The following is an 11,729-nucleotide window of genomic DNA, read 5'->3' on the forward strand; positions in this document are numbered from 1 at the left end:
CATATAAACATGTATTTTGTCTGGACTCTGAGTGTCCAAAATAATGCGAGACTTATGCATAATAAATAAATATTGCTGTAATAATAAACAATAAAAATACTTTTAAAAAATAACAGAAAATATTTTTTTTCAATCGATTTTTTGTTGTTTTCTCAAAGAGGAATACAAAGAGACAAGCATATATGAAACAAAAGAAGACAAAAGCATAATTTATCTTTGAAACTGAAACATTTTCCATTAAATTGAATGACGATGCTTTCCATTACTTGACCGAATAACCACTTTCCCTTTTAAGTGACGTGATTCAAGCTATAAAAGGATGATAACTGTAAACGTTTCACAGACACCATCATCCAGTGATTACTAACATCATCAGTCCTGTAAGAGGATCCAGAGTTTAATTCCAGGTAAGATTGCCATTTTAAAAATACATTATAAAATTCCACAGTTTGCTGCTATCTGAAATTACTGGCTTTTACCATCTTATGGGGCTTACCACAAAAGCATTTCCTGTTTAATTATTTAGAGTCTTGTATATGCAATTATGTACAGTCTACTGATAGATAAATAGATGAAGATACAGCTGAGGTCAGAAGTTTACAAACACCTTGCAGAATCTGCTAAATGTTAATTATTTTACCAAAATAGAAACAAATCATACAATCATACAAAATGCATGTTGTCGTTTTTTATATGTAGTACTGACCTGAAAAAGATATTTCACATAAAAGACATTAACATTTAGTCCACAAGAGAAAATAATAGTTGATTTCATAAAAATGACCCTGTTCAAAATTGTTACCCGAATGATTCACAGCTGTATTTTTTTGTTTAGTAGTTGTTCATAAGTTGTTCACTGATGCTTCAGAAGAAAACATGACGCATTAAGAGCTAGGGGGTAAAAACTTTTGGAATTTGAAGATCGGTGTGAATTTAACTTATTTTATCTTCTGGTAAACATGTAAGTATCTTCCGTAGCTTCTGAAGGGCAGTACTGAATGAAAAAAAAGACATTTAGGCAAAATAAGAAAAATGTATAGCCTACTTCTTCATTCTGTTCAAAGGTTTTCACCCGCTGGCTCTTAATGCATTGTTTTCCTTCTGGAGCATCAGTGAGGGTTTGAACCTTCTGTAATAGTTAAATATGAGTCCCTCAGTTGTCCTCAGTGTGAAAAGATGGATCTCAAAATCATACAATCATTGTTGGAAAGGGTTCAAATACACAAAAATGCTGAAAAACCAAAGAGCGTGGGACCTGAAGGATTTTTCTAAAGAACAGCAGGCAGTTTAACTGTTCAGGACAAACAAGGGACTCAAGAACAACTATCACTTAACAACAACAACAAAAAACAAACAGCTGTGGATCAGTTAACAACACAATATTAATAATAAAGTGTATGTAAACTTTTGAACAGGGTCTATTTTCTAAATTCAACTGTTATTTTCTCTTGTGGACTATATGTAAACGTCTTTTATGTGAAATATCAGGTCAGTACTAAATAAAAAAAATAACATGCATTTTGTATGATCCCTCTTATTTTGGTAAAATAATTAACATTTTGCAATTCTTCAAGTTGTATATTTATACACTTTTGACCTCAACCGTATTTATAATAATACTACTACTGAACTAATACTGAATTTAACTACTCTCTAAAGTGACATTTTGATAGTTTATTTAGACTGTTGACGTATGACAACCATGTAATATCACCATCATCTGATGTGCAGCATTGTCAGTGGATCTACAGTCTGATTCCAAGTAAGATCACATTCAGCTCGTGTGAATTATCATCAAGGCTTGTGTTGACCAACTGCATGGTATTATCTGACACCTTCAGTCAGAAATTAATCAGTGTGTTTTTGTGTGTGTGTGTGTGTGTGTGTGTTTCTTTTCATAGTAAAGTGTATTTATTATTTCAGTGCTGACTGTCAAGACTTGGTGTGACCATGACACAATTCAACATCACCAACTCTGTGTACTCTAGAGCGGAACATGCAGAATCAGTATTTATCTGGATTTTATGTACCATTGAGATTCCAGTCGTCCTCGTAACCCTGTTTGCATTGTGTTTTCTCATCAAGACTCATCGTGCTGCTTCGGTTTACGTGATACATTTGATTCTCTCAGATCTGTTACAGATAATTCTTGTGTTGATATCAACAACCCAATGGGAGTCTAGGGAATCAAAGAGTGCATATAAGTATAGTTTGATTGTGAGTCTCTTTTTCATGGCATGTATTGCTTTTGAAAGATACGTGTTAGTTTCTTATCCTATCTGGTACCGAACACACCATTCATTCAAATTCTCCTGCTTTATTTGTTTCGTTGTGTGGTTAGTGCCTCTGATCTTTGCAGAGATAAAAAAACATACTCTAAAATTTTCTGGTCTGTCCCAATGTCTAGCGTATTTTATCCCCTACCCAATAATCCTCCTGTGTTTTCTTGGTACTTGGAGAGGGCTCTCTCACTCAACATCACTCACTTCTCATAAACGCAAATTAATTTTGGGCAGTCTGTCTCTTGTGCTGCTGAATTACACCTTTCTCATTCTTCCCAACACAATTAAGGTTTTTATTAAATTCTTTGGCTTTTCTGTAAGCCAAAGAATTTCCAACTTCTGTTACTGTCTCTGGTATCTAAACCCTTTTGTTGACTGTTTATTGTACTTGTTCATGAGGAGTGATGTTGATGATATGTTACTGGCATTTCTATACCGCTGTAGTGGCTCTGACAGACATAAGAATACAGCACGACGTGCAACCAGTATTAGTACAACCAGTATTGGCACTCATCATCATAATGTGCAGTAACTAACAAGTCAAGTCAATTTATTTATATAGCACTATATTAGCAGCTTCAGTAATAATGTTGTATTAAAATCCCTCAATTATGAAACTTCACCTGTAAAGCAGCACTAAAAAGACAAAAATGTCATTATTCAGTGTCAATGTTATAAAGCTTGTCAGTTACGAAACAAATAAACTTATATAAAGCATCTCTACAGAAAACAACAGCGCCATTATTCAGCTCAAGTCAAGTCAGTTTAGTAACAGTGGAAAGTTAATCGGTTGAGAAACAAAGAGCTTTGCAAAGTATTTTGTGATAAACTTAAAGCATGAAAATGTTTCCTTTAAGACTTATAAATAAGTAGTCTTTCTGAAAATTGCATAAAAATGTGGAGAGGAAGCTTGTAAGTATGCTTTCAGGAGTGTTCTGCATAATTAAAGAGCTCAATGAATGAAATGAAATAGGAGCCATTGTCTCAAGCATTACCTCAAACATATACAGAGGGCATTGACACATCTAATTATCTAAATGGGATGTTGTACATTGCTAATGTAATCAACAAGTTACAAGGGAAATAGTTTAAAAGCCATTAGAATTGCTCAAATCATGTGCTAATATGAAGGTATAGTAGATAGAAATAAAAAGTGAAACAGTCATAAAGGGGTTAATACTTTCTGAGACCTCTGTATATGTGACCTTCTGACCTTTTACCACCGTAACTTGATTATGTGCTGTTACTGTATATGGCTACTGCACCCATATTGACATATAGACAATGAATGTAAGCACTTTATTTAATAATGTGGTTTGTAAAAATGACTAAATACTGATGTATAAATGATGTGTAAATCTGAATAAATTATTTGTGGGATATCTGAAATCCACACAGTATAAACACAGTGTTTGCATGTTCTCTTCATTAACTGAGGAATGTTTGATAGAAACGAATGTACAGTTTTAAAGTATTTCTGGTCATTATTTTTAGGTTACGAGTATATAGGGTGAGTTCAGGTAAAGATTGTAATGTGCTCACTGTATTTACACTTGCAGAGCATAACAATTGTCTTTAATTAATGGGACGTTATACTGTATATATATAAAATCTTGATGTTGATTAAACAAAAAGTTTAAGGACATGTTATGTGTCAACCTATTGTTGCATTAAAGTACTAAATATTTGGGTCAATAAATCTCCCAAGTGCTAGGTTATGTTAAAATTATGGGAAATCAAAGAAATATTACCCCGAGGACAAAAGACATGATATGTGGAATTAATTTAATTACACAGTGAAACTGAATAGGCTTCATCCTCTTGAGCATCTCCTCATATGTATTTCCCTATGCATTCAATCACAGAGGAATAATGTAACTATTCGCTCTATGGAGACTGAAACGTCATATGCCTAGAAATTGCAAACTAGTGCAGTAATGTGTGTAGGGGGTTTGTTAATGTCTGTGGACCACATGCTTGTGAAAAAGCTTTCTGAAGATTGTCAAGGATATTGCTTCTCGAATAGGGTTTAGAAGACTTAATTGTTTTTTTTAGTCATTTGATATCTTTATGTAAGAAAGTGATTGGAACTTAAACTATTATTCAATGTAAATCTCCTCTTCCACTGTAAGTTGATCACAAACAAAATAAAAATAATTAAACATTATTTGTAATGTGTCTATGAACATGGACTAATGAGATCGGAAATGTCCAACCGCAATGTAATCAATTGATTACATGCTTTTAAGACTTTTTTAACAGGCTTTTAGGTTGTTAATGGGAAAAATTGATTATAATTGCTGAAACCAAAACACTATGTGGTTTTTGCTCAACACCCCAGGGGAAATATTACAGCTTCTCGGAAGGTCATTTAAACTTACAGTATATGTCAAATTCCTCAGAACATTAGCAACATCTTCAGTGCTGTGTAGATCTACAGTTGGCTTCCAGGTAAGAGAAAGTTTTCTTATGTCTTTGAAAATGCCCTGTCTGTATTGTCCTTAAATTATGTATTACAACTTCTACAACCACTGTCTTTTTTGTGGACGCTAAAATAAAGTTATTTTGTACTTTCAGAAAACAATTCTTGATATTTTGAATCCATTATCTTAATGTGCTTTCTAATTAAGTCTCAAATTGTATGAAATAAGTTATTATATTTTCAATAATCCAATGATGGGAGGAAGTTACACTGATTAGTGTATATCAGTATCATCAGTATGTATTTTATTGCATGCATTGCATGTAAAATGATTATTATCTGACCCAATTTCTGTGCATTTAAATAAACTTATTCTTTGTTTATTTAGATGTGTTAAAGTATGATAACCATGAACAGCATATAAGTACCATCATCAACTAATAAGTAACGAACATCTATAGTCTGATTCCAGGTAAGATCATACCATATGAAGTGCTTTGTTCATTTTGTTAGCTATCTTTATGTGACTGGCTCTGTATTTTATGATTAAATGATCATGCTATAAATAATATGCATTAAAATACATACATCTATACAAAAAAAGAAAAATGCAGGAATGCATACCTGGAATGCAGTTATTCTTATAAAAAGAAAATGTAAAGTGCTTTGATCAACTCGATGATATTTTAGCAATTTCACACAGCGTTGCTGTTCTTCAGACCAACAGACAGATTATGAGTCTGAATAAAATGTAATAAAATTGAGTAACTTTTTATACAATTTAGCAATTGCGATTTAACTGGAATCTACCTTCACGATGCCATTGAAGAACCTTTTTTGTCTAAATGATTCCATAAAGAACCTTTAACATCTGAAGAACCTTTCCGTTTCACATAAGGTTGTTTGTGGCGAAAAAAGGTTGTTCAGATTATAAAAAGGTAAGAAAGAGATGGTTCTTTAAAGAACCTTTGACTGAATAGTTCTTTGTGGAACCAAAAATGATTCTTCTATGGCATCGCTGTGAAGAACCTTTTAAAGCACCTTTATTTTTAAGAGTGTAAACTGACATATAAAAATATCACACATTTGATATCCTTTGACTGGATAGAATCATAGCTAAAAAATTGGAGTTCTGTAAAATCTGGCAACTCCAACTGCCCAAAATCCCAGCTTTTGACTCAAGATTTCAAGATTTTTCTGCCTAACACTTATAGCTTTGTGATTAGTGGTGCGGCTTTAAAAATGACAGAGTGCCAGGCAACAGTTAATCTATGAAATGCTAAATTTCATTGACCAATCATATCTTTAACTTCATGATAACAAACCCCACACATCTGAGACAATAAGTTCTGCTGCTGTGTGAAAAAAATATACCATCATTTAATTACGGTTTGTTACATAGCCCTATATTTACAGTTTTGTTTAGAAATAATTGTGTATGTGATTTTGTTTTTAAAATCTTTAAGCAGTAAACTAATCTCAGGTTTGTTGTTATTTCAGTGCTAACTTCCAAGACTTTGTGAGACCATGTCACAATTCAACATCAACGGCTCTGATGGGTTAAACAACTCACAGATAATGAACAATCCTCATAAAGTGGAGTATGCGGAAGCAGTGTTTATCTGGATTTTGAGCGTCTTTGAGATTCCAGTCGTCCTGGTAACCCTGTTTGCACTGTGTTTTCTCATCAAGTCTCATCGTGCTGCTTCGGTTTATGTGATACATTTGATTCTTTCAGATCTGTTACAGATCGGTTTTATAAACGTATTAACAACCGAATTAGCGAATGCTGCACTGTGGAGTGGATATAAGTATTGTTTGATTGTGGGCTTGTTTTTCATGGCAATTATTGCTTTTGAAAGATACATTTTAGTTTCTCATCCTCACTGGTACAGATCTCACCATTCAGTAAAAATATCTTGTTTTATTTCTTTTATCATCTGGTTAGTGCCTTTGACCTTTGTACAGATTGGAGATGAAGAGAAGTTTACCATGCTTTCTCAATGTATAGCCTGTTTTATACCTTACTCAGTAATCGTCCTGTGTTTTGTTGGTACTTGGAGGGGTCTCTCTCATGCAATATCACTTACTTCTCATAAGCGGAAATTAATTTTGGGCAGTCTGTCTCTTGTGCTGTTAAACTACACATTACTTATCCTCCCCCTCTCTATTACAAGTTTTTGTATCATGTTTTTTAAGTCCCTACCTCCTATTGTTGTGAATCTTTATCTATTTTGTCACTGTCTCTTGTATCTCAACCCAGTTGCTGACTGTTTATTGTACTTGTTCATGAGGAGTGATGCTGACAAAATAATGAGGTCTCTTTTCTACTGTTGCAGTTCACCACAATCCATAACAGCCAGTACTAACACTCATATAACAGCAGCATCATGATGTTCAATATCCTAAAAGTGTATTTTGGTAGTAACTTTAAAGTGGTAGTGAAATCCTCATTTGTATTTTATTTATTTTATTTTCATAAAAGAAGTGTAGACTTTTTGTCTGATTTTCATGTGTGTTTCAGGCATGAATGATGAAGTACATTTGCATGTGGATTTTTAGCTTTCTCTCATGCACAAACAAAGTATGTGTTTGTGGATTTGAATGTACATGGGTGTCCGTGTCTGTGTTCCCCTGTTTTGTTGAAGGACAGGAAGTGAGCACAGAAACAATAGGAAGAGAAACACTACAAAGTAACAGGCCTTTAACAAAACAGGGGAACACAGGCTGGGATTATAACAATGGGAGAGAATTCTGAAGGTACTTTAGCTTAATTTTTACTCATTTGAATTACTATACTTTGTGTAAAATGAAAAATTATAATTAATAAAAGGCTATTGGTCTGCTTGGTGGCCTATTAGAGTGTAACAGTCAGATTCCGGAAGTAAAAATTCTATTCTTTGTCTCCATAGAGAAAAAAGATTTTTAGCAATAACTTATAAACCTTTAAAGACTAAACCTACTGTGATCCTTTATCTATCTATCCATCTATCTATCTAGAGAGAAAGAAAGAGAGCTGGGTAACTGACTACATGTAATCCTGATTATGTAATCAGATTCCAAAAATCTGTACTTGTAATTAGATTATATTACATTTTAAAATACTTAATAATCATAAGTTACAAGTTATATTGATAATATGATATTATTTACATAATAGCAATAAATTATTCATCTCCCTAATTCTTCTGTTTCATCTTTTAATTTTCCTTTGTGAAATAGCCTACTGCTTATATACATTCATAAAGTCAGTTTTGTGGGCATTCACACATAGAGCGGTCACTACTTCGGTGGCTATAATTACACAGAAAATTGAGAGGCCACACAGCATTTGACCCCTGGATTTACAAAAATCATTTCAATTTTAAGAAGTGCTTTGTCAACATCTCAGCTTTGTATCAACTACTGATAAACACATTTATTTTTATTTGAATTATCACTCAGTGAGTGGGTTTTTTGTCTTACAAACACATTAAAATGCACAAATTCATGTTGTTTCTTATTTACATGCAGGAATTCTTAAACTTTTCACCCAACCTCTTTCATCTAATATAAGTTCCCTCCGAGATTTTAAGGCTGTAAGTTAGTAATTAACACATTTGCACGTTCTCTGAAGTTGATTAACAATCATATGACATACAAGTAAACAAATAAAATATTTCATCTTCATATACAAGATATTTCATTATTTTTAGTGTTTTATTTTGAATGATTTATTTTAAAATTATTTGTTTTTGATTAGCTTTTCGTGAAACTCACAAACCCCCTGCAGTTCCTTCACAATCCTCAGTTTGAGAACCCTTGACATAATGTAATGTGTGTTGTTAATTACAACAAATGGAATATATTTTCTATACCTTTGTATTTTTATATCAATATAGTCCAAGGGATATACCATCTGATTTGTCCTCTGATCAGTTTCAAGTTAGATTTCTCCATTTCTGACAATTTGTGCTACCCTGTCAGATTTTGCTACCTCCCATTAAAACAGATGGTAGCATAATTCGACAGCGAAAAATGCTACCTATCAGATTTTGCTTCCAGCATGATATTAATATTGTGTGAGGCTTTATTAACGTGTACACCTACCCCAACCCTAAAATAACATTACAGTATGAAAAACACAGTGTTGGTAGCACAATCTGACAGGTAGCATTATTTGTTAAAACACCCCGGCAAGTTTGCCTTAACACCAAGTCCAAGTCGAGGAGTATATAATTTGACTGTAAAAAAAAAAAAAAAATCGTCCTTCCGAGACGACTTAATATGACGTCATAAAGAGCATTTAAAGCGATTTGGAAAAAAAGCGTTCTAAATGACTCTTGGTACGTTCGGAGTTTATGTTCAGCGGATGATGTACCTGTTCTCCTCGCGGAATTACTGGCACGGTTCTCTCATGTAACTCCGTCGTATTTTACGTTACCTGCTGACCGGTAACTTACGACTTTGCACCCAGCTTCACGTGCAGACCCCTTGTGGTACGTAAAAGCAGGATAAGTCGGTATAGTTGACCCCCCCTGCCGGGCTGTGGTGGTCTGTGGGTGTGCAGCCGTGCAGGGGGGTCGTGTAGAGTTGTAAATGACCCATGTGGTGTAGTGCGTTGTGTGTGGTGGGGGGTGTGACACACGGTGATTGACAACAGAAGAGCGGGGTGGTTTTTCTTTCTAACCTAATAAGCTTTAATGGTTTATAGCAACCCCACCCGACCCCGCCCTTCATTAGTAAAAGTTGTTAATCACAGTTAACACCTGCTATAAACCATATTTATGAGTAGATATACATCAAATACATATTTTGAAGTAATGAGGAAAATTACTAATACATTAAATGATATTGGAATCCAATAAACTCAGAGCTGAAACTGAATGATTATTGTGTTGTTGTCTTAATTTTAAACACTTCAAACACATGATTCAAATCCAGCAAGATGTGATGCAGCACCCAAATAAGACTTCCGTGCATGTTACCTATATAGCTATAACCTATAAATTAGCTTTTACTAACTTAAAAATTAAACTAAACAGGTTATTCAACCAGAGTGGATCCACTAAACTCCACTAATTCTAATTTCTAACTAATAGATACATTTTAATTAACATTTACTACTTAACTTTTATTACTTACCTTTACTATTTACTTTTATTACTTACCTTCTCTTACCTGCAGGATTTTTCCATCCATTTGAATAATTGTTTTGTGTACTGTTTGTCTGTCTAACAGTAAAGTTCTAGCTTTTTATTTAATACATCTGATCTCCAGTCTAATTTTATATTTGTACACCACTCTCACTATATGTTTCTTTCAACTGTCAGTCTCCAACATAGCAGGCTCATAGAGACATTCTGAAAAAAAAATTGTTAGGAAAATGCTGCAAAAAAAAGAAATTTTTTCATATTTATATAGTATCTCACCTGACTGGCCCTGTTTGACCACACTATAAAAACAATTTGAGTCAACTTAAAATAATTGTAAGTTCAGTCAACTCAAAAAAGGTTTAGTCAACTTGAAATGTTAAGTTTTACTAAGTGACAACTTAGATATTTGAGTTGATTCAACTTACAATTTTAAGGCAGCCGAGTACAAACATAGCTAAGTTAAGTTTAACAACCAATTTTTTAGTTTAGTCAACTAATATCAAAATAATAAGTTGTCACTTAGTACAGCTTAACATTTCAAGTTCACTAAACATATTTGAGTTGACTGAACTTAAAATATTAAGGCAGCAGGGTAACAAATTATTTTAAGTTGACTTAACAAATCTTGTTTTTTTTTTTTAAATTCCACTTATGTTATAGTTATCGGATGACGAAATTTGAGATTCTGCAGTAAAATTGTCAAGAAATATTAGCAAATAAGCACAACATGATTCTGCACGTGGGTAACAAACATTTGTGAGGTGATATCTGTTTGTGATATTGATAATGTGTTTGTAAATGTTGTTTGAAAGTAAAAGCGGTAACAGACCTGATTCAACTCATCATATGACTAGTAATTTTCTAAAACCAGATTGCAATGTTGGGGGCCTTCCAGGAAAATGGTAAGGCAACACTAAGAATATTGTGCATGAGTATCCTCTGATACAGTATTTTATATGCAAAGTGTTTTCTGATAACCTTACAGCATTAAAATGTTCCCTTTAAGATTATAAATAAATAACCCTTCTGAAAATGCCATGAAAATGTGGAGAGAAAGCAGATAAGTATGCTTTCAGGGATGTTCTGAATAAACTAAATGAATAATTGAATAATTTATCGCAATAAATTATTAGTGGGATATCTGAAATCCACACAATATTAAAAATGTATATAAAATGTATAAAAAAATATAAATGTATTGATAATGAACATGCACTAATGAGACCAGAAATGTGCAAATAAAATGTAATCGATTGATTACATGCTTTTAAGGCTTTTTAACAGGCTTTTGGGTTGTTAATGGGGAAAATGGATAATAACTGCACAGAACAAAACAATATGTGGTTTTTGCTCAACACCAAAGGGAAAACATTAGCTTCTTGGAAAGGCATTTAAAACTTAAACTGTATGTCAAATTGCTCAGAACTTCATCATCAGCTGCAACAACATCTTCAGCGCTGTGCGGACTCCAGATAAGAGAAAGTCTTCTATGTATATGAAAATTTATTTCCATATGTTATTACATCTGTAATGCGTGTAATTGCTGACATAAAAAAGATTATTTGTTTATTTAGACGTGTTTATAAAGTATGATAACCTTGAACAGCATATATGTACTAGAACTTCTTAAGTAAATGGATCTACATTCTGATTCCAGGTAAGAACCATTAAATGTCACTAAACACTTGTTCATTTTGTTAGCTGTCTGTATTATCATATTTTTTTAACTGTAAATACATAAATCATTTTATAAATGATATGTATTAAATACATATGAACAGGAAAATGAAGAGCTGATATTTATACATAGACACCAGTTAGAAGAAGAAAAAGAGAAAAGAAAAAATCACTCATGAACTAGCTATCTAGCCAGTTTAGCCAACTGTTAAT

The 11,729-nt window shown here is 33.1% G+C and overlaps 1 long non-coding RNA gene across 2 annotated transcripts; it reads left to right on the forward strand.

Moving 5' to 3' along the window:
* Positions 1 to 359: 359 nt before the first annotated feature.
* On the forward strand, positions 360 to 2,062 carry LOC127170592 (uncharacterized). 2 transcript variants are annotated; one of them, XR_007828384.1, is made up of 3 exons: positions 360 to 407; positions 1,674 to 1,762; positions 1,924 to 2,062. It is a non-coding gene; the product is annotated as an uncharacterized LOC127170592 (long non-coding RNA). The 2 variants fall into 2 exon arrangements; XR_007828383.1 differs by having other exon boundaries at positions 364 to 407; positions 1,902 to 2,047.
* Positions 2,063 to 11,729: the final 9,667 nt, after the last annotated feature.

The sequence above is a fragment of the Labeo rohita genome, chromosome 9 (assembly GCF_022985175.1).
Source record: "Labeo rohita strain BAU-BD-2019 chromosome 9, IGBB_LRoh.1.0, whole genome shotgun sequence".
Lineage (NCBI taxonomy): Eukaryota > Metazoa > Chordata > Actinopteri > Cypriniformes > Cyprinidae > Labeo > Labeo rohita.